This window comes from Oncorhynchus nerka, linkage group LG22 (assembly GCF_034236695.1).
Source record: "Oncorhynchus nerka isolate Pitt River linkage group LG22, Oner_Uvic_2.0, whole genome shotgun sequence".
Classification (NCBI taxonomy): Eukaryota; Metazoa; Chordata; class Actinopteri; order Salmoniformes; family Salmonidae; genus Oncorhynchus; species Oncorhynchus nerka.
Genome location: NC_088417.1, coordinates 102,492,038 through 102,519,537, shown reverse-complemented (window position 1 = coordinate 102,519,537; position 27,500 = coordinate 102,492,038). Strand labels below are relative to the sequence as shown.

Here is a 27,500-nt window from a genome sequence, read left to right as displayed (position 1 = left end):
GTTGCCTCTGCAGGTTGGCCGACTGAACCGATCTCAAAGGGATGGCTGGGTTGTGGAAGATAGGCTCCTCCCACCCACTGCCCAGGCTCCACACCCCTTCTCGTGTGGGTCTTAGCAGCTGCCAGGCCCTCAGCACCGCAGAGTAAAACTCTGAGAGACCTGCTGTACTCAGCCTCTCCAGCTTCATGAGGAACAGCTGCCGGTCCAACCCTAATCCGCCAGCTCTCCTCAGCAGCGCATGCTGGTTCCTCCAGCCAACATCAGTGTGGTACAGCAGTCTCTGCACCGCCTTTAGTCGGAAAGCAGCCATCCTGCTCTCCAGTTCCACCAGGCCCTGTCCTCCTTCGTGTACGGTCATGTACAAAACTGCTGCCTTCAGCCAGTGATGTCCCGACCAAAAGAAGTCCACCAGCTTGCGTTGCAGGTCTGCAAGCAGACCGGCGGGGGGTTGAGGACAGCCAGTTTATGCCACAAGGAAGATGCCACCAGGTTGTTGATTATCAGCACCCTCCCTCTATATGACACTTGGGACAGGAGCCACCTCCACCTGGCCAGTCTTGACACCACTGCCTGTGACAGCCCCTCCCAGTTCTTGCTGACCCACCTCTCCGAGCCCAGGTACACCCCCAACACTTTAAGCCCTTCACAACCCCACTGCAAACCCCTGGAAGCAGAGGAGGAGCCCTATCCCCCATGCCCCACATAACAGAGCTTTGCTCTTTCCCCAGTTTACCTTAGCTGATGAAGCTCCCTCGTACACCTTCAGACTGGTCTCTAGTTCCTGCATATCTTGCTCATCCCTGACCATCACAGAAACATCATCTGCATATGCTGAGACTGCTATTCCTGTCACCACATCCATGCCTGTCCAGCACACTCCCCGCAGTCTCCTGCGTAGCAGTCCTAAAAAAGGCTCAATGGCTAGTGTGTACAGCTGCCCAGATAGAGGGCATCCTTGTCTAATCCCCGTCTCACCCAGACTGGCCTACTGAGCCCCCTCCCACCTTAACCATACATGACGCCCCAGCATACAACAGCTTCACACAGGTCACAAAACTCTTCCCAAACCCAAACACAGACATCACATTAAACAGATACTCATGATCCACTCTATCAAAAGCCTTCTCTTGATCTAAAGAGACCAGTCCAAAGTTCACATTAGAACCTCTCGACAAGTCCAACATGTCCCTAATCAAGAACAAGTTGTCCGTGATTGAGCGTCCCGGTACACAATATGTCTGGTCCTTGTGTATTATAGAGTCCAGATGGGACTTCAGTCTGTTAGAGAGGACCTTGGCAAAAATCTTGTAGTCCGCACAGAGTAATGCCACAGGCCTCCAGTTCTTAAGTTCACACAAGTCCCCTTTTTGGGCAGGAGAGTCAGAGCCGCCCGACGGCAGCTCATCGGCAACTCTCCTACCCCGACGCATTCACGCAACACGCAAAAGAAATCCTGTCCAATTGTTCCCCAGAATTTTTTGTAAAATTCCACTGGAAGTCCATCGACCCCGGGTGCACGACCGGGGGACATCTGGGTTACTGCCTCTGCCAGTTCATGTGACAACAGAGGAATGTCCATTTCATCCCTCTGTGCCCGAGAGAGCTTAGGAGTCCTTCGAACAAGACCTGAGCACACATAGGATCACACATTTCTGCCCTATACAATTCAGTATAAAACTCCACAGTCCGCTCCCGCATCTCCCCACCACAGAGGTCACCCTCCCATCAGACAGCCGTAGACAATGCATACCCTTGGCATCACTGCTCTGTCTTTCCAAACCAAAGAAGAAGGAGCTGGGAGCATCCATCTCCTTGAGCATGGAGAACCTAGCTCTTACAAGTGCTCCCTTTGCTTTAACCTGGAAAAAACTGCCCAGGTCCCTACGTAATTCGGCTAAGTTAGCCTGGAGGCCTACATTGCCTTGCCCCACCATCTCTACCTCCATCTCACTAATACACCGCTCTAGTTCCCCCAATACTCTCCTAGCCTCTGAGGATGAGAGAGCTGTGTACTGTTGACAGAAAAGCCGAATTTGCACTTTCCCCACATCCCACCATTGACTCAGAGACTCATACTCCTCTCTTCGCTGCCCCCATCTTTCCCAAAAAGTCTGGAAACCTGAGCAAAAGGTGGCATCTTGTAAGAGCTTTACATTGAACTTCCAATAAGATGCCTGCCGGGGCCCTCGTGAAATAGACAGCCGAGCCATGGTTATGTGGTGATCCGAAAACCCCACTGGGAGAATGGTAGCACCCAGCAGCCTATTGCTCTGATTCCTGGACATGTAAAAACGATCAAGTCGAGCTGCACTCACCCTAGCCCCAAAACCTTCACCCACGTATACTGTCTTGTGTTTGGATGTTTAGTTCTCCAAACATCCACTAGGTCAAACTGATTAAAGATGTCCCTTAACACTCCCACTGACACTGAATGAGGCTCTTCCCCATTTCTGTCTTTTGTAAAATCCATTGTACAGTTCCAGTCACCTCCGATCACCAGCGTCTCCTCAGGCGCTACTTGTGAGAGTTCCTGTCTAAGACTCCCAAATAGAACCCCTCTTTCTCTCCCTGTGTTAGGCGCATACACATTTATAAAGACAAAAACCATGTTGTTAATTTCTGCTTTAACAACAAGCAACCTACCCCTACACACCTCCTTTGAGGAGCAAATTTTTACAGCCAGACCCGGTGCAAAAAGGACTGCCACCCCTGCACTAAGATTTGTCCCATGGCTCAACACACTTGCCCCTTTCCACCAGAGCCCCAATCAACTTCATTCACCACATCACTATGAGTCTCCTGCAGAAACAACACCTGTACTTTTTTTGTTTTACATATTCACCCAACACACTCCTCTTTCCCGCATCTCTGGCGCCATTTATATTGAGCGAGCCTACCCGAAGAGTCTCCATAAGAAGTGGGAGAAAAGCCAGCAGAGAAATAGACCAATAGCAAAGCTCAAAAAGCCCCAGTGTCAGTAAGAAATTAAACATTTAAACAGTGTCTGAAGGTAAACCTTTACGCACTATTGTGACCCACTTCCTCAACCTAAACCGTTTCCTGGGTGAGAGGGCACCATGCCCCTCATTTCTCATAGCATGTTGTACTGATCTTACAAACTTTCTAGGATCAGGAAAAAAGTCTCAAGATTAACTTTTTCCCCTTAGTCTCATTCAGGAACCTTGTCAGTTCTCTCAACGTGTACTTAGACCCCTCTGGTTGACTGGCTGTCAGCTCCGGGCCAATTGAAGAGGAGTCTGAAAAAATAACTCCTCATCCTCTTCCTCAGACTCACTTTCCTCCTCTTCTCTATCTCCCACCCTGACCACCTGCCCTTTCTCTCTGTTTAGGGCCTCACCCACAGCAACAGGCAACATTTCCATGGTACCTTTATCCACATCCTTTTTCCTTTTCCTCTTGACACCCTCCTCCTCCCCCCTAATCTCTTACACTTCCCCACTATACTCTCCTCATCCACTAGAATAACCTGACTAGACGCAGTATCATCTGCACCACCCTCTATAGCATGACTAGGGCCAGCCTCAGCTACACCACCCTCCATAGCATGACTAGGGCCAGCCTCAGCTACACCACCCTCCATAGCATGACTAGGCCCAGCATCATCTGCACCACCCTCCATAGCATGTCTAGGCCCAGCCTCAGCTACCCCACCATCTCTAGCCTGACTAGACCCAGCCTCTGCTTCTCCACCATCTCTAGCCTGACTAGCCCCAGCCTCATCTACACCACCATCTCCAGACTGACTAGGCCCAGCCTCTGCTGTCTGCATCTCCTTACCCCCTGCATTTTGACCTCGATTTCCCCACTTGCACCCTCACTCCGTCTATGGCCTTTATGTGGGCACGCAAAGCTCTTGTGCCCCAAATCCCCACATTCAAAACACCGTAGACTATCTGTGCTGGCAAAACCTGCATAGAGCCCCTCCCCATGCCTCACTTTGAAATGCACATTTAGCTGTTGCTCATTATTGTTCAGAAACATAAACACTTGCCGCCTGAACGAAACAACGTGCTTAACGGCATCTGCCTGAAAACCTGCTGACAGTACACGGAAACCGCTAGCAAACTTACCAAAACGACTCAGCTCTTTCCTAATTTGATCGTCCGTAATAAACGGAGGCAAATTTGCCACTACAACTCTTGTTGAAGGGGTAGAGAGAGGTGAAATTGACACCAACACATCTCTTACAAATATTCCGCTAGCAATTAGCCTACCGACCAAATTTGCCCTTTTCATGAACACAACCACAGCTTTGTTCATTCTAGAAGCAGAATGTATAAACTCAGCTCCTACCTGTTCACCGACCGCGAGCAGAACCTCCTCCACCTTAACTCCGTTCTCAGGAACACACCTGAATCCATGCTGTATCGACAGCGTCTCGTCCGCGCTAGGCTGAGAAGCCATTGCGCACACTACACCTTCCACCCCCCCGGAAAGTTACTCTGTCCTCTTCCACCCTAACTTTGAAAAAAAAACTTTGGATACCGCTAAAAACAAATATTGCATTAACCCTCCACCATAGAAAATAACATGTAAAGAAAAGAATCAAGAAAGTTAGTTAGGATAGAGCTTTCCACACCAAACACTCAAACTCCAAAAACACCCAGCATGCACCGAGAGAGAGAGAGAGAGAGAGAGAGAGAGAGAGAGAGAGAGAGAGAGAGAGAGAGAGAGAGAGACAGAGAGAGAGAGCAGAGAGAGAGAGAGAGAGAGAGAGAGAGAGAGAGAGAGAGAGAGACAGAGAGAGAGAGAGAGAGAGAGAGAGAGAGAGAGAGAGAAAGAGACAGAGAGAGCAGAGAGAGAGAGAGAGAGAGAGAGAGAGAGAGAGAGAGAGAGAGAGAGACAGAGAGAGAGAGCAGAGAGAGAGAGAGAGAGAGAGAGAGACAGAGAGAGAGTAGAGAGAGAGAGAGAGAGAGAGAGAGAGAGAGGGAGAGAGAGAGAGACAGAGAGAGAGAGAGAGAGAGAGAGACAGAGAGAGAGAGAGAGAGAGAGAGAGAGAGAGAGAGAGAGAGACAGAGACAGAGAGAGAGAGAGAGAGAGAGGGAGAGAGAGAGAGAGAGACGGAGAGAGAGAGAGAGAGACAGAGAAAGAAAGAGAAAGAGAGAGAGAGAGAGAGACAGAGACAGAGAGAGAGAGAGAGAGAGAGAGAAATGTTTACCCTTAATTTGTATTGTTTATTTCACTTTATATATTAACTTTATATATTAACTTTATATATTAACTTTATATATTAACTTTATATATTAACTTTATATATTATCTATCTCACTTGCTTTGGCAATGTTAACACATGTTCCCCATGCCAATAAAGCCCTTGAATTGAATTGAGAGCAGAGGGAGAGAGCAGAGGGAGAGAGCAGAGGGAGATAGGGAGAGAGTAGAGAGAGTGAGAGTAGAGAGGGAGAGCAAAGGGAGAGAGTAGAGAGAGTGAGAGTAGAGAGGGAGATAGGGAGAGAGTAGAGAGAGTGAGAGTAGAGAGGGAGAGAGCAGAGGGAGAGAGCAGAGGGAGAGAGTAGAGAGAGTGAGAGTAGAGAGGGAGAGCAAAGTGAGAGAGTAGAGAGAGTGAGAGTAGAGAGGGAGAGCAAAGGGAGAGAGTAGAGAGAGTGAGAGTAGAGAGGGAGATAGGGAGAGAGTAGAGAGAGTGAGAGAGTGCAGAGGGAGATAGGGAGAGAGTGAGTGTAGAGAGGGAGAGCAAAGGGAGAGCGGGAGAGAGTAAATATTTAATTTTATTTTATTTGGGTGTCTTTTGGTCCCCATTTGGACTAATCTTCCAAGAGTCCTTAAACATTAAAATACAATTTATAATTCGAACACATTTCCACATATAACACACTATTACAAACATACATAATATACTAACATCATGACCTAATAAATACTCAATGTAAAACATATTGATTCTTCATCTGCTATAGTCCCACATCATTTCTATGTACTACATTTCAATCGTTTTAAAATAATGTTAAAACGTATATATTGAAAGGTTTCTAGTTTGCTCAGTTAATTTATTCAATTTCTTTATTGCTCTAAATCTAAAATGTTATTTTGCCTATTTCTCTTTTCTGTCTGGATAACTCATAGATGGTGGACAACCTATTCCTAGTATTGACTGAATGTCTGTCTCTTACCAACTGAATACCGTTGTGAATAGAACTCGGCCGTTTTAAATGAAGTATATTATGAAATAAAATTAAGCATGTTTTTTTTCAATTATATTGTCGATTGATGACCAACCAAGAACACTGCGCATGACTGCAACAGAAGGAGCATATCTCCACCTTAAAACAATCCTTGCTGCTTTATTCTGTGCATTCTGCAGCCTCCTAACTTCACTTGATGATGCATTTCCCCCAGACCACAGAACAGTAGTTCACCTGACTCTCAATTAATGCTTGTGTTATTTGCTTAAGAATTTTTCCTGGTAAATATATCCTTCTGATTATGCTGTTTTTAATATATATGTTTTTATTAATAGATGAGTTATTTGAGACGACCATGATAAGCAGTTGTCTATCTGCACTCCCAATAGTTTGGTTTCTGCCACTTCTTCAATTTGTACTCCTCCCATACTTAATTGTATCCCAAACCAACATGACTTTGGTTTTCTTGGTGTTTAAAACAAGTTTGTTCTGGCAAACCCCACTCCCTGATATTCTCCAGATATCCTTGTAAAGCCTGCTGTACCTGTTGAACTGATTGTCTTGCTGCATACATTGCAGTATCATCTGCAAATATAGTAGCTTGAGTAAGGAAGATCGTTGCTATATATTGAATAAAGAAGTGGCCCAAGACAGCTGCCCTGCGGTATTCTACAGTTTAACACACGAGGGGAAGAAAATGAACCACTGATACAGGTGGACTGTTTCCTGTCAGTTAAATATGCATTAATTTAGTCAAAATTATTTCATGATCCACTAAATGAAATGCTGCACTTAAATCTAAAAATAGTACACCCACAAACCTGCCATTATCCATAGCATTGAGAAACTGGTCAGTCATGTCAACCACTGCAGTAGAGAGAGTAGAGAGAGACTAGAGAGAGAGAGGGAGAGAGTAGAGAGATAGGGAGAGAGTAGAGAGGGAGAGAGCAGAGGGAGAGAGTAGAGAGAGCAGAGAGAGTAGAGAGGGAGAGAGTAGAGAGAGTGTAGAGAGAGTGTAGAGAGAGTGTAGAGAGAGAGTAGAGAGAGTAGAGAGAGTAGAGAGAGAGGGAGAGAGTAGAGAGAGTAGAGAGAGAGTAGAGAGAGTAGAGAGAGTAGAGAGAGAGGGAGAGAGTAGAGAGAGTAGAGAGAGAGTAGAGAGAGTAGAGAGAGTAGAGAGAGATAGGGAGATGCAGAGAGTGATAGGGAGATGCAGATAGAGATGGAGAGATGAAGAGAGATATAGGGAGATGAAGAGAGAGATAGGGAGATGAAGAGAGAGATAGGGAGATGAAGAGAGAGAGGGAGAGATGAAGAGAGAGATAGGGAGATGAAGAGAGAGATAGGGAGATGAAGAGAGATATAGGGAGATGAAGAGAGAGATAGGGAGATGAAGAGAGATATAGGGAGATGAAGAGAGAGATAGGGAGATGAAGAGAGATATAGGGAGATGAAGAGAGAGATAGGGAGATGAAGAGAGAGATAGGGAGATGAAGAGAGATATAGGGAGATGAAGAGAGAGATAGGGAGATGAAGAGAAAGAGGGAGAGATGAAGAGAGAGATAGGGAGATGAAGAGAGATATAGGGAGATGAAGAGAGAGATAGGGAGATGCAGAGAGAGATATGGAGATGAAGAGAGATATAGGGAGATGAAGAGAGATATAGGGAGATGAAGAGAGAGAGGGAGAGATGAAGAGAGAGATAGGGAGATGAAGAGAGAGATAGGGAGATGAAGAGAGATATAGGGAGATGAAGAGAGATATAGGGAGATGAAGAGAGAGATAGGGAGATGAAGAGAAAGAGGGAGAGATGAAGAGAGAGATAGGGAGATGAAGAGAGATATAGGGAGATGAAGAGAGAGAGGGAGATGAAGAGAGATATAGGGAGATGAAGAGAGATATAGGGAGATGAAGAGAGAGATAGGGAGATGAAGAGAGAGAGGGAGAGATGAAGAGAGAGATAGGGAGATGAAGAGAGATATAGGGAGATGAAGAGAGATATAGGGAGATGAAGAGAGAGATAGGGAGATGAAGAGAGATATAGGGAGATGAAGAGAGATATAGGGAGATGAAGAGAGAGATAGGGAGATGAAGAGAAAGAGGGAGAGATGAAGAGAGAGATAGGGAGATGAAGAGAGATATAGGGAGATGAAGAGAGAGATAGGGAGATGCAGAGAGAGATAGGGAGATGAAGAGAGATATAGGGAGATGAAGAGAGATATAGGGAGATGAAGAGAGAGAGGGAGATGAAGAGAGATATAGGGAGATGAAGAGAGATATAGGGAGATGAAGAGAGAGATAGGGAGATGCAGAGAGAGATAGGGAGATGCAGAGAGATATAGGGAGATGAAGAGAGATATAGGGAGATGAAGAGAGAGAGGGAGAGATGAAGAGAGAGATAGGGAGATGAAGAGAGATATAGGGAGATGAAGAGAAAGAGGGAGAGATGAAGAGAGAGATAGGGAGATGCAGAGAGAGATAGGGAGATGAAGAGAGATATAGGGAGATGAAGAGAGATATAGGGAGATGAAGAGAGAGATAGGGAGATGAAGAGAAAGAGGGAGAGATGAAGAGAGAGATAGGGAGATGAAGAGAGATATAGGGAGATGAAGAGAGAGATAGGGAGATGCAGAGAGAGATATGGAGATGAAGAGAGATATAGGGAGATGAAGAGAGATATAGGGAGATGAAGAGAGAGAGGGAGAGATGAAGAGAGAGATAGGGAGATGAAGAGAGAGATAGGGAGATGAAGAGAGATATAGGGAGATGAAGAGAGATATAGGGAGATGAAGAGAGAGATAGGGAGATGAAGAGAAAGAGGGAGAGATGAAGAGAGAGATAGGGAGATGAAGAGAGATATAGGGAGATGAAAGAGAGAGGGAGATGAAGAGAGATATAGGGAGATGAAGAGAGATATAGGGAGATGAAGAGAGAGATAGGGAGATGAAGAGAGAGGGAGAGATGAAGAGAGAGATAGGGAGATGAAGAGAGATATAGGGAGATGAAGAGAGATATAGGGAGATGAAGAGAGAGATAGGGAGATGAAGAGAGATATAGGGAGATGAAGAGAGATATAGGGAGATGAAGAGAGAGATAGGGAGATGAAGAGAAAGAGGGAGAGATGAAGAGAGAGATAGGGAGATGAAGAGAGATATAGGGAGATGAAGAGAGAGATAGGGAGATGCAGAGAGAGATAGGGAGATGAAGAGAGATATAGGGAGATGAAGAGAGATATAGGGAGATGAAGAGAGAGAGGGAGATGAAGAGAGATATAGGGAGATGAAGAGAGATATAGGGAGATGAAGAGAGAGATAGGGAGATGCAGAGAGAGATAGGGAGATGCAGAGAGATATAGGGAGATGAAGAGAGATATAGGGAGATGAAGAGAGAGAGGGAGAGATGAAGAGAGAGATAGGGAGATGAAGAGAGATATAGGGAGATGAAGAGAGATATAGGGAGATGAAGAGAGAGAGGGAGAGATGAAGAGAGAGATAGGGAGATGAAGAGAGATATAGGGAGATGAAGAGAGATATAGGGAGATGAAGAGAAAGATAGGGAGATGCAGAGAGAGAGAGGGAGAGATGAAGAGAGAGATAGGGAGAGATGAAGAGAGAGATGGAGAGATGAAGAGAGAGATAGGGAGATGCAGAGAGAGAGGGAGAGATGAAGAGAGAGATGGAGAGATGAAGAGAGAGATGGAGAGATGAAGAGAGAGATGGAGAAATGAAGAGAGAGATAGGGAGATGCAGAGAGAGATGGAGAGATGCAGAGAGATGAAGAGAGAGATAGGGAGATGCAGAGAGAGTAGAGAGAGTAGAGAGATGCAGAGAGAGAGGGAGAGAGTAGAGAGAGTAGAGAGATGCAGAGAGATATAGGGAGATGAAGAGAGATATAGGGAGATGAAGAGAGATATAGGGAGATGAAGAGAGAGATAGGGAGATGAAGAGAGAGATAGGGAGATGAAGAGAGATATAGGGAGATGAAGAGAGATATAGGGAGATGAAGAGAGAGATAGGGAGATGCAGAGAGAGAGGGAGAGATGAAGAGAGAGATAGGGAGATGCAGAGAGAGATGCAGAGAGAGAGGGAGAGAGTAGAGAGATGCAGAGAGATATAGGGAGATGAAGAGAGAGATAGGGAGATGAAGAGAGATATAGGGAGATGAAGAGAGAGATAGGGAGATGAAGAGAGATATAGGGAGATGAAGAGAGAGATAGGGAGATGCAGAGAGAGAGGGAGAGATGAAGAGAGAGATAGGGAGATGCAGAGAGAGATGCAGAGAGAGAGGGAGAGAGTAGAGAGAGTAGAGAGATGCAGAGAGATATAGGGAGATGAAGAGAGATATAGGGAGATGAAGAGAGAGAGGGAGAGATGAAGAGAGAGATAGGGAGATGAAGAGAGATATAGGGAGATGAAGAGAGAGATAGGGAGATGAAGAGAGAGATGGGGAGATGAAGAGAGAGAGGGAGAGATGAAGAGAGAGAGGGAGAGATGAAGAGAGAGATAGGGAGATGAAGAGAGATATAGGGAGATGAAGAGAGAGATAGGGAGATGAAGAGAGATATAGGGAGATGAAGAGAGAGATAGGGAGATGAAGAGAGAGATAGGGAGATGAAGAGAGATATAGGGAGATGAAGAGAGATATAGGGAGATGAAGAGAGACATAGGGAGATGAAGAGAAAGAGGGAGAGATGAAGAGAGAGATAGGGAGATGAAGAGAGATATAGGGAGATGAAGAGAGAGATAGGGAGATGCAGAGAGAGATAGGGAGATGAAGAGAGATATAGGGAGATGCAGAGAGATATAGGGAGATGAAGAGAGATATAGGGAGATGAAGAGAGAGATAGGGAGATGAAGAGAGAGATGGGGAGATGAAGAGAGAGAGGGAGAGATGAAGAGAGAGAGGGAGAGATGAAGAGAGATATAGGGAGATGAAGAGAGAGATAGGGAGATGAAGAGAGATATAGGGAGATGAAGAGAGAGATAGGGAGATGAAGAGAGAGATATGGAGATGAAGAGAGATATAGGGAGATGAAGAGAGATATAGGGAGATGAAGAGAAAGAGGGAGAGATGAAGAGAGAGATAGGGAGATGAAGAGAGATATAGGGAGATGAAGAGAGAGATAGGGAGATGCAGAGAGAGATAGGGAGATGAAGAGAGATATAGGGAGATGCAGAGAGATATAGGGAGATGAAGAGAGATATAGGGAGATGCAGAGAGAGAGGGAGATGAAGAGAGATATAGGGAGATGAAGAGAGAGATAGGGAGATGAAGAGAGAGAGGGAGAGATGAAGAGAGATATAGGGAGATGAAGAGAGATATAGGGAGATTAAGAGAGATATAGGGAGATGAAGAGAGAGAGGGAGAGATGAAGAGAGATATAGGGAGATGCAGAGAGATATAGGGAGATGAAGAGAGATATAGGGAGATGCAGAGAGATATAGGGAGATGAAGAGAGATATAGGGAGATGCAGAGAGATATAGGGAGATGAAGAGAGATAGGGAGATGAAGAGAGAGATAGGGAGATGCAGAGAGATATAGGGAGATGCAGAGAGATATAGGGAGATGAAGAGAGATAGGGAGATGAAGAGAGAGATAGGGAGATGAAGAGAGATATAGGGAGATGCAGAGAGATATAGGGAGATGCAGAGAGATATAGGGAGATGCAGAGAGATATAGGGAGATGCAGAGAGATATAGGGAGATGAAGAGAGATAGGGAGATGAAGAGAGAGATAGGGAGATGAAGAGAGATATAGGGAGATGCAGAGAGATATAGGGAGATGAAGAGAGATATAGGGAGATGAAGAGAAAGAGGGAGAGATGAAGAGAGAGATAGGGAGATGAAGAGAGAGATAGGGAGATGCAGAGAGAGATAGGGAGATGAAGAGAGATATAGGGAGATGCAGAGAGATATAGGGAGATGAAGAGAGATATAGGGAGATGCAGAGAGAGAGGGAGATGAAGAGAGATATAGGGAGATGAAGAGAGAGATAGGGAGATGAAGTGAGAGAGGGAGAGATGAAGAGAGATATAGGGAGATGAAGAGAGAGATAGGGAGATGAAGAGAGATATATGGAGATTAAGAGAGATATAGGGAGATGAAGAGAGAGATAGGGAGATGAAGAGAGAGATAGGGAGATGAAGAGAGATATAGGGAGATGCAGAGAGATATAGGGAGATGAAGAGAGATATAGGGAGATGAAGAGAAAGAGGGAGAGATGAAGAGAGAGATAGGGAGATGAAGAGAGATATAGGGAGATGAAGAGAGAGATAGGGAGATGAAGAGAGAGAGGGAGAGATGAAGAGAGAGATAGGGAGATGAAGAGAGATATAGGGAGATGAAGAGAGAGATAGGGAGATGCAGAGAGAGATAGGGAGATGCAGAGAGAGATAGGGAGATGAAGAGAGATATAGGGAGATGAAGAGAGAGATAGGGAGATGAAGAGAGAGAGGGAGAGATGAAGAGAGAGATAGGGAGATGAAGAGAGAGATAGGGAGATGAAGAGAAAGAGGGAGAGATGAAGAGAGAGATAGGGAGATGAAGAGAGATATAGGGAGATGAAGAGAGAGATAGGGAGATGCAGAGAGAGATAGGGAGATGAAGAGAGATATAGGGAGATGAAGAGAGATATAGGGAGATGAAGAGAGATATAGGGAGATGAAGAGAGATATAGGGAGATGAAGAGAGAGAGGGAGATGAAGAGAGATATAGGGAGATGAAGAGAGATATAGGGAGATGAAGAGAGAGATAGGGAGATGCAGAGAGAGATAGGGAGATGAAGAGAGAGATAGGGAGATGAAGAGAAAGAGGGAGAGATGAAGAGAGAGATAGGGAGATGCAGAGAGAGATAGGGAGATGAAGAGAGATATAGGGAGATGAAGAGAGATATAGGGAGATGAAGAGAGAGATAGGGAGATGAAGAGAAAGAGGGAGAGATGAAGAGAGAGATAGGGAGATGAAGAGAGATATAGGGAGATGAAGAGAGAGATAGGGAGATGCAGAGAGAGATAGGGAGATGAAGAGAGATATAGGGAGATGAAGAGAGATATAGGGAGATGAAGAGAGAGAGGGAGAGATGAAGAGAGAGATAGGGAGATGAAGAGAGAGATAGGGAGATGAAGAGAGATATAGGGAGATGAAGAGAGAGATAGGGAGATGAAGAGAAAGAGGGAGAGATGAAGAGAGAGATAGGGAGATGAAGAGAGATATAGGGAGATGAAGAGAGAGAGGGAGATGAAGAGAGATATAGGGAGATGAAGAGAGATATAGGGAGATGAAGAGAGAGATAGGGAGATGAAGAGAGAGATAGGGAGATGAAGAGAGAGAGGAGAGATGAAGAGAGAGATAGGGAGATGAAGAGAGATATAGGGAGATGAAGAGAGATATAGGGAGATGAAGAGAGAGATAGGGAGATGAAGAGAGATATAGGGAGATGAAGAGAGATATAGGGAGATGAAGAGAGAGATAGGGAGATGAAGAGAGATATAGGGAGATGAAGAGAGAGAGGGAGATGAAGAGAGATATAGGGAGATGAAGAGAGATATAGGGAGATGAAGAGAGAGATAGGGAGATGAAGAGAGAGAGGGAGAGATGAAGAGAGAGATAGGGAGATGAAGAGAGATATAGGGAGATGAAGAGAGATATAGGGAGATGAAGAGAAAGATAGGGAGATGCAGAGAGAGAGAGGGAGAGATGAAGAGAGAGATAGGGAGATGAAGAGAGAGAGAGGGAGAGATGAAGAGAGAGAGGAAGATGCAGAGAGAGAGGGAGAGATGAAGAGAGAGATGGAGAGATGAAGAGATAGATAGGGAGATGCAGAGAGAGAGGGAGAGATGAAGAGAGAGATGGAGAGATGAAGAGAGAGATGGAGAGATGAAGAGAGAGATAGGGAGATGCAGAGAGAGAGGGAGAGATGAAGAGAGAGATAGGGAGATGCAGAGAGAGATGGAGAGATGAAGAGAGAGATGGAGAGATGAAGAGATGAAGAGAGAGATGAAGAGAGAGATATGGAGATGCAGAGAGAGATGGAGAGATGCAGAGAGATGAAGAGAGAGATAGGGAGATGCAGAGAGAGTAGAGAGAGTAGAGAGATGCAGAGAGAGAGGGAGAGAGTAGAGAGAGTAGAGAGATGCAGAGAGATATAGGGAGATGAAGAGAGATATAGGGAGATGAAGAGAGATATAGGGAGATGAAGAGAGAGATAGGGAGATGAAGAGAGAGATAGGGAGAAGAAGAGAGATATAGGGAGATGAAGAGAGATATAGGGAGATGAAGAGAGAGATAGGGAGATGAAGAGAAAGAGGGAGAGATGAAGAGAGAGATAGGGAGATGAAGAGAAAGAGGGAGAGATGAAGAGAGAGATAGGGAGATGAAGAGAGAGATAGGGAGATGAAGAGAGATATAGGGAGATGAAGAGAGATATAGGGAGATGCAGAGAGAGATGCAGAGAGAGAGGGAGAGAGTAGAGAGAGTAGAGAGATGCAGAGAGATATAGGGAGATGAAGAGAGATATAGGGAGATGAAGAGAGATATAGGGAGATGAAGAGAGAGATAGGGAGATGCAGAGAGAGAGGGAGAGATGAAGAGAGAGATAGGGAGATGCAGAGAGAGATGCAGAGAGAGAGGGAGAGAGTAGAGAGAGTAGAGAGAGAGGGAGAGAGTAGAGAGAGTAGAGAGAGAGTAGAGAGAGTAGAGAGAGTAGAGAGAGTAGAGAGAGATAGGGAGATGCAGAGAGTGATAGGGAGATGAAGAGAGATATAGGGAGATGAAGAGAGATATAGGGAGATGAAGAGAGAGATAGGGAGATGCAGAGAGAGAGGGAGAGATGAAGAGAGAGATAGGGAGATGCAGAGAGAGATGCAGAGAGAGAGGGAGAGAGTAGAGAGAGTGGAGAGATAGGGAGATGCAGAGAGATATAGGGAGATGAAGAGAGAGATAGGGAGATGAAGAGAGATATAGGGAGATGAAGAGAGATATAGGGAGATGAAGAGAGAGATAGGGAGATGAAGAGAGATATAGGGAGATGAAGAGAGAGAGGGAGATGAAGAGAGATATAGGGAGATGAAGAGAGATATAGGGAGATGAAGAGAGAGATAGGGAGATGAAGAGAGAGATGGAGAGATGAAGAGAGATATAGGGAGATGAAGAGAGATATAGGGAGATGAAGAGAAAGATAGGGAGATGCAGAGAGATATAGGGAGATGAAGAGAGAGATGGAGAGATGCAGAGAGATATAGGGAGATGAAGAGAGAGATAGGGAGATGAAGAGAGAGAGGGAGAGATGCAGAGAGATATAGGGAGATGAAGAGAGAGATAGGGAGATGCAGAGAAAGATAGGGAGATGCAGAGAGATATAGGGAGATGAAGAGAGAGATGGAGAGATGCAGAGAGATATAGGGAGATGAAGAGAGAGATAGGGAGATGAAGAGAGAGAGGGAGAGATGCAGAGAGATATAGGGAGATGAAGAGAGAGATAGGGAGATGCAGAGAAAGATAGGGAGATGCAGAGAGATATAGGGAGATGAAGAGAGATATAGGGAGATGAAGAGAGATATAGGGAGATGAAGAGAGATAGGGAGATGAAGAGAGAGATGGAGAGATGCAGAGAGATATAGGGAGATGAAGAGAGAGATAGGGAGATGAAGAGAGAGAGGGAGAGATGCAGAGAGAGATAGGGAGATGCAGAGAAAGATAGGGAGATGCAGAGAGATATAGGGAGATGAAGAGAGATATAGGGAGATGAAGAGAGAGAGGGAGAGAGTAGAGAGAGACAGGGAGCTGCAGAGAGAGAGAGGAGTAGTGTGGGAAACCTTTAAAGCACACAGCCAGTAGGACTGTGGGTGGAGAGTCTCAAGTTCAATGGCTAGGAGTTTGTTTAGCATGTGTGGTAATGTGTAGCATGTGTAAAGCTTGTCTAGCATGTGTAGTGTGTGTAGAGGCAGTGTGACTGTGTGTGTATACAGAGGGAGCTTGCTAGTACAATGAGATTTTTCAGAGGCATGTCGAGCTGTTGATCGTGACCTTAATTGAATAACCATGGCGATAACCTCCAAGGACTACATTGGAAAATGTTTATTTTTTTCAACACAAATGAAAACCAATCAATTAATCAATTAATAATGATCAATAGTATGTAGATAAGAGATCACTCACCATGTTTATTCAATAGTATTTAGATACTGTATATTGTCACTCACCATGTTCATTCTGAAGACTCTGGAAAGACAAGAAACACAGACAGGACGAGAAGACGTTAAAGATTGTGTTGTGTAGAGTAATGCATGTTCTCTCTGTGTAGATGAATGTTCTCTTTCTCTGTGTAGAGTAATGAATGTTCTCTATCTCTGTGTAGAGTAATGAATGTTCTCTATCTCTGTGTAGAGTAATGAATGTTCTCTCTCTCTCTGTGTAGATGAACGTTCTCTCTCTCTCTCTGTGTAGATGAACGTTCTCTCTCTCTCTCTGTGTAGATGAATGTTCTCTCTCTCTCTCGCTGTGTAGATGAATGTTCTCTCTCGCTGTGTAGATGAACGTTCTCTCTCTCTCTCTGTGTAGATGAACGTTCTCTCTCTCTCTCTGTGTAGATGAATGTTCTCTCTCGCTGTGTAGATGAATGTTCTCTATCTCTCTGTGTAGATGAATGTTCTCTCTCTCTCTCTCTGTGTAGATGAACGTTCTCTCTCTCTCTCTGTGTAGATGAACGTTTTCTCTCTCTCTCTGTGTAGATGAATGTTCTCTCTCGCTGTGTAGATGAATGTTCTCTCTCTCTCTGTGTAGATGAATGTTCTCTCTCTCTCTCTGTGTAGATGAATGTTCTCTCTCTCTCTCTCTGTGTAGATGAATGTTCTCTCTCTCTCTCTGTGTAGATGAATGTTCTCTCTCTCTCTGTGTAGATGAATGTTCTCTCTCGCTGTGTAGATGAATGTTCTCTATCTCTGTGTAGATGAATGTTCTCTCTCTCTCTCTGTGTAGATGAACGTTCTCTCTCTCTCTCTGTGTAGATGAACGTTTTCTCTCTCTCTCTGTGTAGATGAATGTTCTCTCTCGCTGTGTAGATGAATGTTCTCTCTCTCTCTGTGTAGATGAATGTTCTCTCTCTCTCTCTGTGTAGATGAATGTTCTCTCTCTCTCTCTGTGTAGATGAATGTTCTCTCTCTCTCTCTCTCTCTGTGTAGATGAATGTTCTCTCTCTCTCTCTGTGTAGATGAATGTTCTCTCTCTCTCTGTGTAGATGAATGTTCTCTCTCTCGCTGTGTAGATGAATGTTCTCTATCTCTCTGTGTAGATGAATGTTCTCTCTCTCTCTCTCTGTGTAGATGAACGTTCTCTCTCTCTCTCTGTGTAGATGAACGTTTTCTCTCTCTCTCTGTGTAGATGAATGTTCTCTCTCGCTGTGTAGATGAATGTTCTCTCTCTCTCTGTGTAGATGAATGTTCTCTCTCTCTCTCTGTGTAGATGAATGTTCTCTCTCTCTCTCTCTGTGTAGATGAATGTTCTCTCTCTCTCTCTGTGTAGATGAATGTTCTCTATCTCTCTGTGTAGATGAATGTTCTCTCTCTCTCTCTCTGTGTAGATGAACGTTCTCTCTCTCTCTCTGTGTAGATGAACGTTTTCTCTCTCTCTCTGTGTAGATGAATGTTCTCTCTCTCTCTGTGTAGATGAATGTTCTCTCTCTCTCTCTGTGTAGATGAACGTTTTCTCTCTCTCTCTGTGTAGATGAATGTTCTCTCTCACTCTGTGTAGATGAATGTTCTCTCTCTCTCTCTGTGTAGATGAATGTTCTCTTACTTTCTGTAGGTCTTCTATGGACCTCTCAGTCTTCTTCAGTCTCTCTCTGAGCATCTGTTCTTTAGCTGATATCTGACACTCCTCGCTCTCCAACAGACCAATCTCTGACTCCAACCTACAATGAAAGAACAAAAAAGAAACCATGAAAAAAAACATTTTTAATCATCCTAAATGGATCAAATAAATGATTTTAACTGCAATTATTTCGTATGAGTGGCTTGGTATTTTTGGGTGGTCAAACTCAACTCTGGACCTTGAAGCCAGTTCCACCTTTTTGTCATTGTTCCCCTCTAATCAGGGACTGATTTAGACCTGGGACACCAGGTGGGTGATTCCCCTCTAATCAGGGACTGATTTAGACCTGGGACACCAGGTGGGTGATTCCCCTCTAATCAGGGACCGGTTTAGACCTGGGACACCAGGTGGGTGATTCCCCTCTAATCAGGGACCGGTTTAGACCTGAGACACCAGCTGTGTGACATGAATGATGAAGTAGGACAGAAAAGCAGCAGGCTCCGGACCTCGTAAAGTAACAGTTGAATGGCCCAAATCCACCATGTTAGGAAGAAACACAACACATTCTCTGTTCCTCCAAATCCAGTGTGGAACAATGGAACAGCAACACATGGTGACGTGGCGTTAGTATGAGCAGGAGTTCCCTTCTGGTCATGGCTCTGATTGGTGTAAATTGGACACGCCTTTCTGGTAATGGCTCTGATTGGTGTAAATTGGACACGCCTTTCTGGTAATGGCTCTGATTGGTGTAAATTGGACACGCCTTTCTGGTAATGGCTCTGATTGGTTTAACTTGGCCACGCCTTTCTGGTAATGGCTCTGATTGGTGTAAATTGGCCGCGCCTTTCTGGTAATGGCTCTGATTGGTGTAAATTGGCCACGCCTTTCTCAGTATAGACCCACCATTGACTCAGTATAGACCCACCATAGACTCAGTATAGACCCACCATAGACCCACCATAGACTCAGAATAGACCCACCATAGACTCAGTATAGACCCACCATATACTCAGTATAGACCCACCATAGACCCACCATAGACCCAGTATAGACCCAGTATAGACCCACCGTAGACCCAGTATAGACCCACCGTAGACCCAGTATAGACCCACCATTGACTCAGTATAGACCCACCATTGACTCAGTATAGACCCACCATTGACTCAGTATAGACCCACCATTGACTCAGTATAGACCCACCATAGACTCAGTATAGACCCACCATTGACTCAGTATAGACCCACCGTAGACGCAGTATAGACCCACCATAGACTCAGTATAGACCCAACATAGACCCAGTATAGACCCACCGTAGACGCAGTATAGACCCACCGTAGACGCAGTGGGATCTAGGGGGAGGCTGTACCAGTCTTAACCTCTACCTGTCTGATCTCCTGTTAGACAGGGGGAGGCTGTCCCAGTCTTAACCTCTACCTGTCTCATCTCCTGATAGACAGGGGGAGGCTGTCCCAGTCTTAACCTCTACCTGTCTGATCTCCTGATAGACAGGGGAAGGCTGTCCCAGCCTTAACCTCTACCTGTCTGATCTCCTGATAGACAGGGGGAGGCTGTCCCAGTCTTAACCTCTACCTGTCTGATCTCCTGATAGACAGGGGGAGGATGTACCAGTCTTAACCTCTACCTGTCTGATCTCCTGATAGACAGGGGGAGGCTGTCCCAGTCTTAACCTCTATCTGTCTGATCTCCTGATAGACAGGGGGAGGCTGTCCCAGTCTGAACCTCTACCTGTCTGATCTCCTGATAGACAGGGGGATGGCTGTCCCAGTCTTAACCTCTACCTGTCTGATCACCTGTTAGACAGGGGGAGGCTGTCCCAGTCTTAACCTCTACCTGTCTGATCTCCTGATAGACAGGGGGAGGCTGTCCCAGTCTTAACCTCTACCTGTCTGATCTCCTGATAGACAGGGGGAGGCTGTACCAGTCTTAACCTCTACCTGTCTGATCTCCTGATAGACAGGGGGAGGCTGTCCCAGTCTTAACCTCTACCTGTCTGAACTCCTGTTAGACAGGGGGAGGCTGTCCCAGTCTTAACCTCTACCTGTCTGATCTCCTGATAGACAGGGGGAGGCTGTACCAGTCTTAACCTCTACCAGTCTGAACTCCTGTTAGACAGGGGGAGGCTGTCCCAGTCTTAACCTCTACCTGTCTGATCTCCTGTTAGACAGGGGGAGGCTGTCCCAGTCTTAACCTCTACCTGTCTGATCTCCTGATAGACAGGGGGAGGCTGTCCCAGTCTTAACCTCTACCTGTCTGATCTCCTGATAGACAGGGGAGGCTGTCCCAGTCTTAACCTCTACCTGTCTGATCTCCTGATAGACAGGGGGAGGCTGTCCCAGTCTTAACCTCTACCTGTCTGATCTCCTGTTAGACAGGGGGAGGCTGTCCCAGTCTTAACCTCTACCTGTCTGATCTCCTGATAGACAGGGGGAGGCTGTCCCAGTCTTAACCTCTACCTGTCTGATCTCCTGATAGACAGGGGGAGGCTGTCCCAGTCTTAACCTCTACCTGTCTGATCTCCTGATAGACAGGGGGAAGCTGTCCCAGTCTTAACCTCTACCTGTCTGATCTCCTGATAGACAGGGGGAGGCTGTACCAGTCTTAACCTCTACCTGTCTGATCTCCTGATAGACAGGGGGAGGCTGTCCCAGTCTTAACCTCTACCTGTCTGATCTCCTGATAGACAGGGGGATGGCTGTCCCAGTCTTAACCTCTACCTGTCTGATCACCTGTTAGACAGGGGGAGGCTGTCCCAGTCTTAACCTCTACCTGTCTGATCTCCTGATAGACAGGGGGAGGCTGTCCCAGTCTTAACCTCTACCTGTCTGATCTCCTGATAGACAGGGGGAGGCTGTCCCAGTCTGAACCTCTACCTGTCTGATCTCCTGATAGACAGGGGGATGGCTGTCCCAGTCTTAACCTCTACCTGTCTGATCACCTGTTAGACAGGGGGAGGCTGTCCCAGTCTTAACCTCTACCTGTCTGATCTCCTGATAGACAGGGGGAGGCTGTCCCAGTCTTAACCTCTACCTGTCTGATCTCCTGATAGACAGGGGGAGGCTGTACCAGTCTTAACCTCTACCTGTCTGATCTCCTGATAGACAGGGGGAGGCTGTCCCAGTCTTAACCTCTACCTGTCTGATCTCCTGATAGACAGGGGGAGGCTGTCCCAGTCTTAACCTCTACCTGTCTGATCTCCTGATAGACAGGGGGAAGCTGTCCCAGTCTTAACCTCTACCTGTCTGATCTCCTGATAGACAGGGGGAGGCTGTCCCAGTCTTAACCTCTACCTGTCTGATCTCCTGATAGACAGGGGGAGGCTGTCCCAGTCTTAACCTCTACCTGTCTGATCTCCTGTTAGACAGGGGGAGGCTGTCCCAGTCTTAACCTCTACCTGTCTGATCTCCTGATAGACAGGGGGAGGCTGTCCCAGTCTTAACCTCTACCTGTCTGATCTCCTGTTAGACAGGGGGAGGCTGTCCCAGTCTTAACCTCTACCTGTCTGATCTCCTGATAGACAGGGGGAGGCTGTCCCAGTCTTAACCTCTACCTGTCTGATCTCCTGATAGACAGGGGGAGGCTGTCCCAGTCTTAACCTCTACCTGTCTGATCTCCTGATAGACAGGGGGAAGCTGTCCCAGTCTTAACCTCTACCTGTCTGATCTCCTGATAGACAGGGGAGGCTGTCCCAGTCTTAACCTCTACCTGTCTGATCTCCTGATAGACAGGGGGAGGCTGTCCCAGTCTTAACCTCTACCTGTCTGATCTCCTGATAGACAGGGGGAGGCTGTCCCAGTCTTAACCTCTACCTGTCTGATCTCCTGATAGACAGGGGAGGCTGTCCCAGTCTTAACCTCTTCCTGTCTGATCTCCTGATAGACAGGGGGAGGCTGTCCCTGTCTTAACCTCTACCTGTATGGTCTCCTGATAGACAGGGGGAGGCTGTCCCAGTCTTAACCTCTACCTGTATGGTCTTCTGATAGACAGGGGGAGGCTGTCCCAGTCTTAACCTCTACCTGTGTCCATTCAGATAGGACAGGTTCATCCTGATACGGATATTTATTTTGGGTCGTGTATATTTCTCTGCTATCGCACGGCAAGCGGTACCGGAGGGCCAAGTCTAGGTCCAAGAGGCTTCTAAACAGTTCTACCACCAAGCCCCCAAGCCACATAATAGACTGTTCTCTCTGCTACCGCACGGCAAGCGGTACCGGAGGGCCAAGTCTAGGTCCAAGAGGCTTCTAAACAGTTCTACCACCAAGCCCCCAAGCCACATCATAGACTGTTCTCTCTGCTACCGTACAGGAAGCGGTACCGGAGGGCCAAGTCTAGGTCCAAGAGGCATCTAAACAGTTCTACCACCAAGCCCCCAAGCCACATCATAGACTGTTCTCTCTGCTACCGCACGGCAAGCGGTACCGGAGGGCCAAGTCTAGGTCCAAGAGGCATCTAAACAGTTCTACCACCAAGCCCCCAAGCCACATCATAGACTGTTCTCTCTGCTACCGCACGGCAAGCGGTACCGGAGGGCCAAGTCTAGGTCCAAGAGGCATCTAAACAGTTCTACCACCAAGCCCCCAAGCCACATAATAGACTGTTCTCTCTGCTACCACACGGCAAGCGGTACCGGAGGGCCAAGTCTAGGTCCAAGAGGCATCTAAACAGTTCTACCACCAAGCCCCCAAGCCACATAATAGACTGTTCTCTCTGCTACCTCACGGCAAGCGGTACCGGAGGGCCAAGTCTAGGTCCAAGAGGCTTCTAAACAGTTCTACCACCAAGCCCCCAAGCCACATCATAGACTGTTCTCTCTGCTACCGTACAGGAAGCGGTACCGGAGGGCCAAGTCTAGGTCCAAGAGGCTTCTAAACAGTTCTACCACCAAGCCCCCAAGCCACATAATAGACTGTTCTCTCTGCTACCGTACAGGAAGCGGTACCGGAGGGCCAAGTCTAGGTCCAAGAGGTTTCTAAACAGTTCTACCACCAAGCCCCCAAGCCACATCATAGACTGTTCTCTCTGCTACCGTACAGGAAGCGGTACCGGAGGGCCAAGTCTAGGTCCAAGAGGCTTCTAAACAGTTCTACCACCAAGCCCCCAAGCCACATCATAGACTGTTCTCTCTGCTACCGTACAGGAAGCGGTACCGGAGGGCCAAGTCTAGGTCCAAGAGGCTTCTAAACAGTTCTACCACCAAGCCCCCAAGCCACATAATAGACTGTTCTCTCTGCTGCCGTACAGGAAGCGGTACCGGAGGGCTAAGTCTAGGTCCAAGAGGCATCTAAACAGTTCTACCCCCGTTGTTTACAACCAATAAGTAACTAGGCGCAGAGACTTCGGAAAGTATTCAGACCCCTTCACTTTTTCCACATTTTGTTACGTTACAGCCTTATTCTAAAATGGATTACATTGTTTTTTCCCACAATGTACACACAACACCCCATAATGACCAAGCAAAAACAGGTTATTAGATATTTTTGCAAATGTATAAAAAAAATAATGAAATATGACATTTACATAAGTATTCAGACCCTTTACTCAGTACTTTCTTGAAGCACGTTTGGCAGCGATTACAGCCTCAAGTCTTCTTGGGTAAGACGCTACAAGCTTGGCACACCTGTATTTGGGGAGTTTCTCCCATTCTTCTCTGCAGATCCTCTCAGGCTTTGTCAGGTCCCCATTCTTAAAATAAAGTGGTGATCCTAACTCACCTAAAATAAGGGATTTTTACTAGGATTAAAATGTCAGGAATTGTGAAAAACTAAGTTTAAATGTATTTGGCTAAGGTGTATGTAAACTTCCGACTTCCACACACACACACACACACACACACACACACACACACACACACACACACACACACACACACACACACACACACACACACACATTCCATTTATCCCAGGGGACCTGGGTTTGGGTTATTATTTTTGCTGGCTAGCCAATCAGGAAGCATCGTTCAGAGGAACCCCCCCCCCCCCCCCTGACTCCTCCCTGGTCATTTCCTGCCATTGTATAGTGCAAGAGGGTTCTAGAATGCCTCAAAAGTTCCATGGTCAGTAATAACAAGGAAGCTTCCCAAGATTCCATCTCTTAGTCCACCCTATTCCCTATATAGTGCACTACTATAGACCAGAGCCCTATTCCCAATATAGTACACTACTTTAGACCAGAGGCCTATAGAACCTGATTCCCTATATAGTGCACTACTATAGACCAGAGCCCTATTCCCAATATAGTACACTACTTTAGACCAGAGGCCTATAGAACCTGATTCCTTATATAGTGCACTACTATAGACGAGAGCCCTATTCCCTATATAGTGCACTCCTTTAGACCAGAGGCCTATAGAACCCGATTCCTTATAGAGTGCACTCCTTTAGACCAGAGCCCTATGGAACCCTATTCCCTATATAGTGCACTACTTTAGACCAGAGCCCTATGGAACCCTATTCCCTATATAGTGCACTACTTTAGACCAGAGTCCTATGGAACCCTATTCCCTATATAGTGCACTACTTTAGACCAGAGCCCTATGGAACCCTATTCCCTATATAGTGCACTACTTTAGACCAGAGTCCTATGGAACCCTATTCCCTATATAGTGCACTACTTCAGACCAGAACCCTATGGAAACCTATTCCCTATATAGTGCACTACTTTAGACCAGGGACCATAGGGGGTTCATAGAGTTCTACTGTGATGGTCAACACTGACATCTGCACCCCCGTGGTCCATACCAACATCTGCACCCCGTAGTCAATACCAATATCTGCACCCCCGTGGTCAATACCAACATCTGCACCCCGTGGTCAATACCAATATCTGCACCCCGTGGTCAATACCAACATCTGCACCCCCGTGGTCAATACCAACATCTGCATGGTCCATACCAACATCTGCATGGTCCATACCAACATCTGCATGGTCCATACCAACATCTGCATGGTCCATACCAACAGCTGCATGTATGTATGGTCAAAGACAACTCACAAACAGTAACAACACGACAAAGATCACTGTGTTGAAAACACAAACATCCTCTCTGTGGTCAGAGGTCAAAGTTCTTTCTTTCCTCTCCCCTTTTTTTCTCACTTTCACTTTTTCTGCTCCCTCTCTCCCTCCTCTCTCCCTCCTCTCTCCCTCCACTCTCCCTCCTCTCTCGCTCCACTCTCCCTCCTCTCTCCCTCCTCTCTCCCTCCTCTCTCCCTCCACTCTCTCTCCTCTCTCCCTCCACTCTCCCTCCTCTCTCCCTCAACTCTCCCTCCACTCTCCCTCCTCTCTCCCTCCTCTCTCCCTCCACTCTCCCTCCACTCTCCTTCCTCTCTCCAACTCTCCCTCCACTCTCCCTCCACTCTCCCTCCACTCTCCCTCCTCTCTCCCTCCTCTCTCCTCCTCCACTCTCCCTCCTCTCTCCCTCCACTCTCCCTCCTCTCTCCCTCAACTCTCCCTCCACTCTCCCTCTCTCTCCCTCCACTCTCCCTCCACTCTCCCTCCCTCTCTCCCTCCACTCTCCCTCCACTCTCCCTCCACTCTCCCTCCTCCTCTCCTCCTCTCCCTCCACTCTCCCTCCACTCTCCTTCCTCTCTCCAACTCTCCCTCCACTCTCCCTCCACTCTCCTCCTCTCTCCCTCCACTCTCCCGCCACTCTCCCTCCTCTCTCCCTCCCTCTCCCTCCACTCTCCCTCCACTCTCCCTCCACCCCTCCTCTCTCCCTCCACTCTCCCTCCACTCTCCTTCCTCTCTCCAACTCTCCCTCCACTCTCCCTCCACTCTCCCTCCACTCTCCTTCCTCTCTCCAACTCTCCCTCCACTCTCCCTCCTCTCTCCCTCCACTCTCCCTCCACTCTCCCTCCTCTCTCCCTCCACTCTCCCTCCACTCTCCCTCCTCTCTCCCTTCACTCTCCCTCCACTCTCCTTCCTCTCTCCAACTCTCCCTCCACTCTCCCACCACTCTCCCACTCTCCCTCCACTCTCCCACTCTCCCTCCACTCTCCCTCCACTCTCCCACTCTCCCTCCACTCTCCCTCCACACTCCCACCCTCCCTCCACTCTCCTTCCTCTCTCCAACTCTCCCTCCACTCTCCCACTCTCCCTCCACTCTCCCTCCACACTCCCACCCTCCCTCCACTCTCCCTCCACTCTCCCACTCTCCCTCCACACTCCCACTCTCCCTCCACTCTCCTTCCTCTCTCCCACCACTCTCCTTCCTCTCTCCAACTCTCCCTCCACCCTCCCACCACTCTCCCACCACTCTCCGTGGCTGATGTGAGTAAGACATTTAAGCGTGTTAACCCTCGCAAGGCTGCCGGCCCAGACGGCATCCCCAGCCACGTCCTCAGAGCATGTGCAGACCAGCTGGCTGGTGTGTTTACGGACATATTTAATCTCTCCCTATTCCAGTCTGCTGTTCCCACATGCTTCAAGATGTCCACCATTGTTCCTGTACCCAAGAAAGCAAAGGTGACTGAATTAAATGACTATCGCCCCGTAGCACTCACTTCTGTCATCATGAAGTGCTGTGAGAGGCTAGTTAAGGATCCTCTTCTTTACCTGACACCCTAGACCCACTTCAATGTGCTTACTGCACCAATAGATCCACAGACGATGCAAATCGCCATCGCACTGCACACTGCCCTATCCCATCTGGAGAAGAGGCATACCTGTGTAAGAATGTTGTTAATTGAACACAGCTCAGCCTTCAACACCATTAGTACCCTCCAAGCTCATCGTTAAGCTTGAGACGCTGTGTCTGAACCCCGCCCTGTGTAACTCCTCAACACAAGGGTGCGTGTTCAGCCCCCTCCTGTACTCCCTGTTCATCCACCACTGAGTGGCCACGCACGCCTCCAACTCAATCATCAAGTTTGCAGACAACACAACAGTAGTAGGCTTGATTACCAGCAACTACGAGATGGCCTACAGGGAGGAGGTGTGGGCCCTCAGAGTGTGGTGTCAGGAAAATAACCTCTCCCTCAACGTCAACAAAGCGAATGTGCTGATCGTGGACTTCAGGAGACAGCAGAGGGAACACGCCTCTATCCACATCGACGGGAACAGCAGTGGAGAAGGTGCTGATCGTGGACTTCAGGAGACAGCAGAGGGAACACGCCTCTATCCACATCGACGGAAACAGCAGTGGAGAAGGTGGAAAGCTTCATGTTCATCGGCGTACACATTACTGACGATCTGAAATGGTTCCACCCACACAGACAGTGTGGTGAAGAAGATGCAACAGCGCTTGGCCCCTAAAACCCTCACAAACTTTTCACAGATGCACAATTGAGAGCATCCTGTCGGGCTGTATCACTGCCTGGAATGGCAACTGCACCGCCCTCAACCGTAAGGCTCTCCAGAGGGTAGTGAGGTCTGCACAACGCATCACCAGGGGCAAACTACCTGCCCTCCAGGACACCTACACCACCCGATGTTACAGGAAGGCCATAAAGATCATCAAGGACATCAACCACCCGAACCACTGCCTGTTCACCCCGCTATCATCCAGAAGGCAAGGTCAGT

The 27,500-nt window shown here is 47.2% G+C and overlaps 1 pseudogene; it reads right to left on the bottom strand.

Annotated features, from left to right (window-relative positions):
• LOC115125445 (PALM2-AKAP2 fusion protein-like) overlaps positions 1-18,059 on the bottom strand; it is a 139,407-nt pseudogene extending 121,348 nt beyond the window's left edge.
• Positions 18,060-27,500: the final 9,441 nt, after the last annotated feature.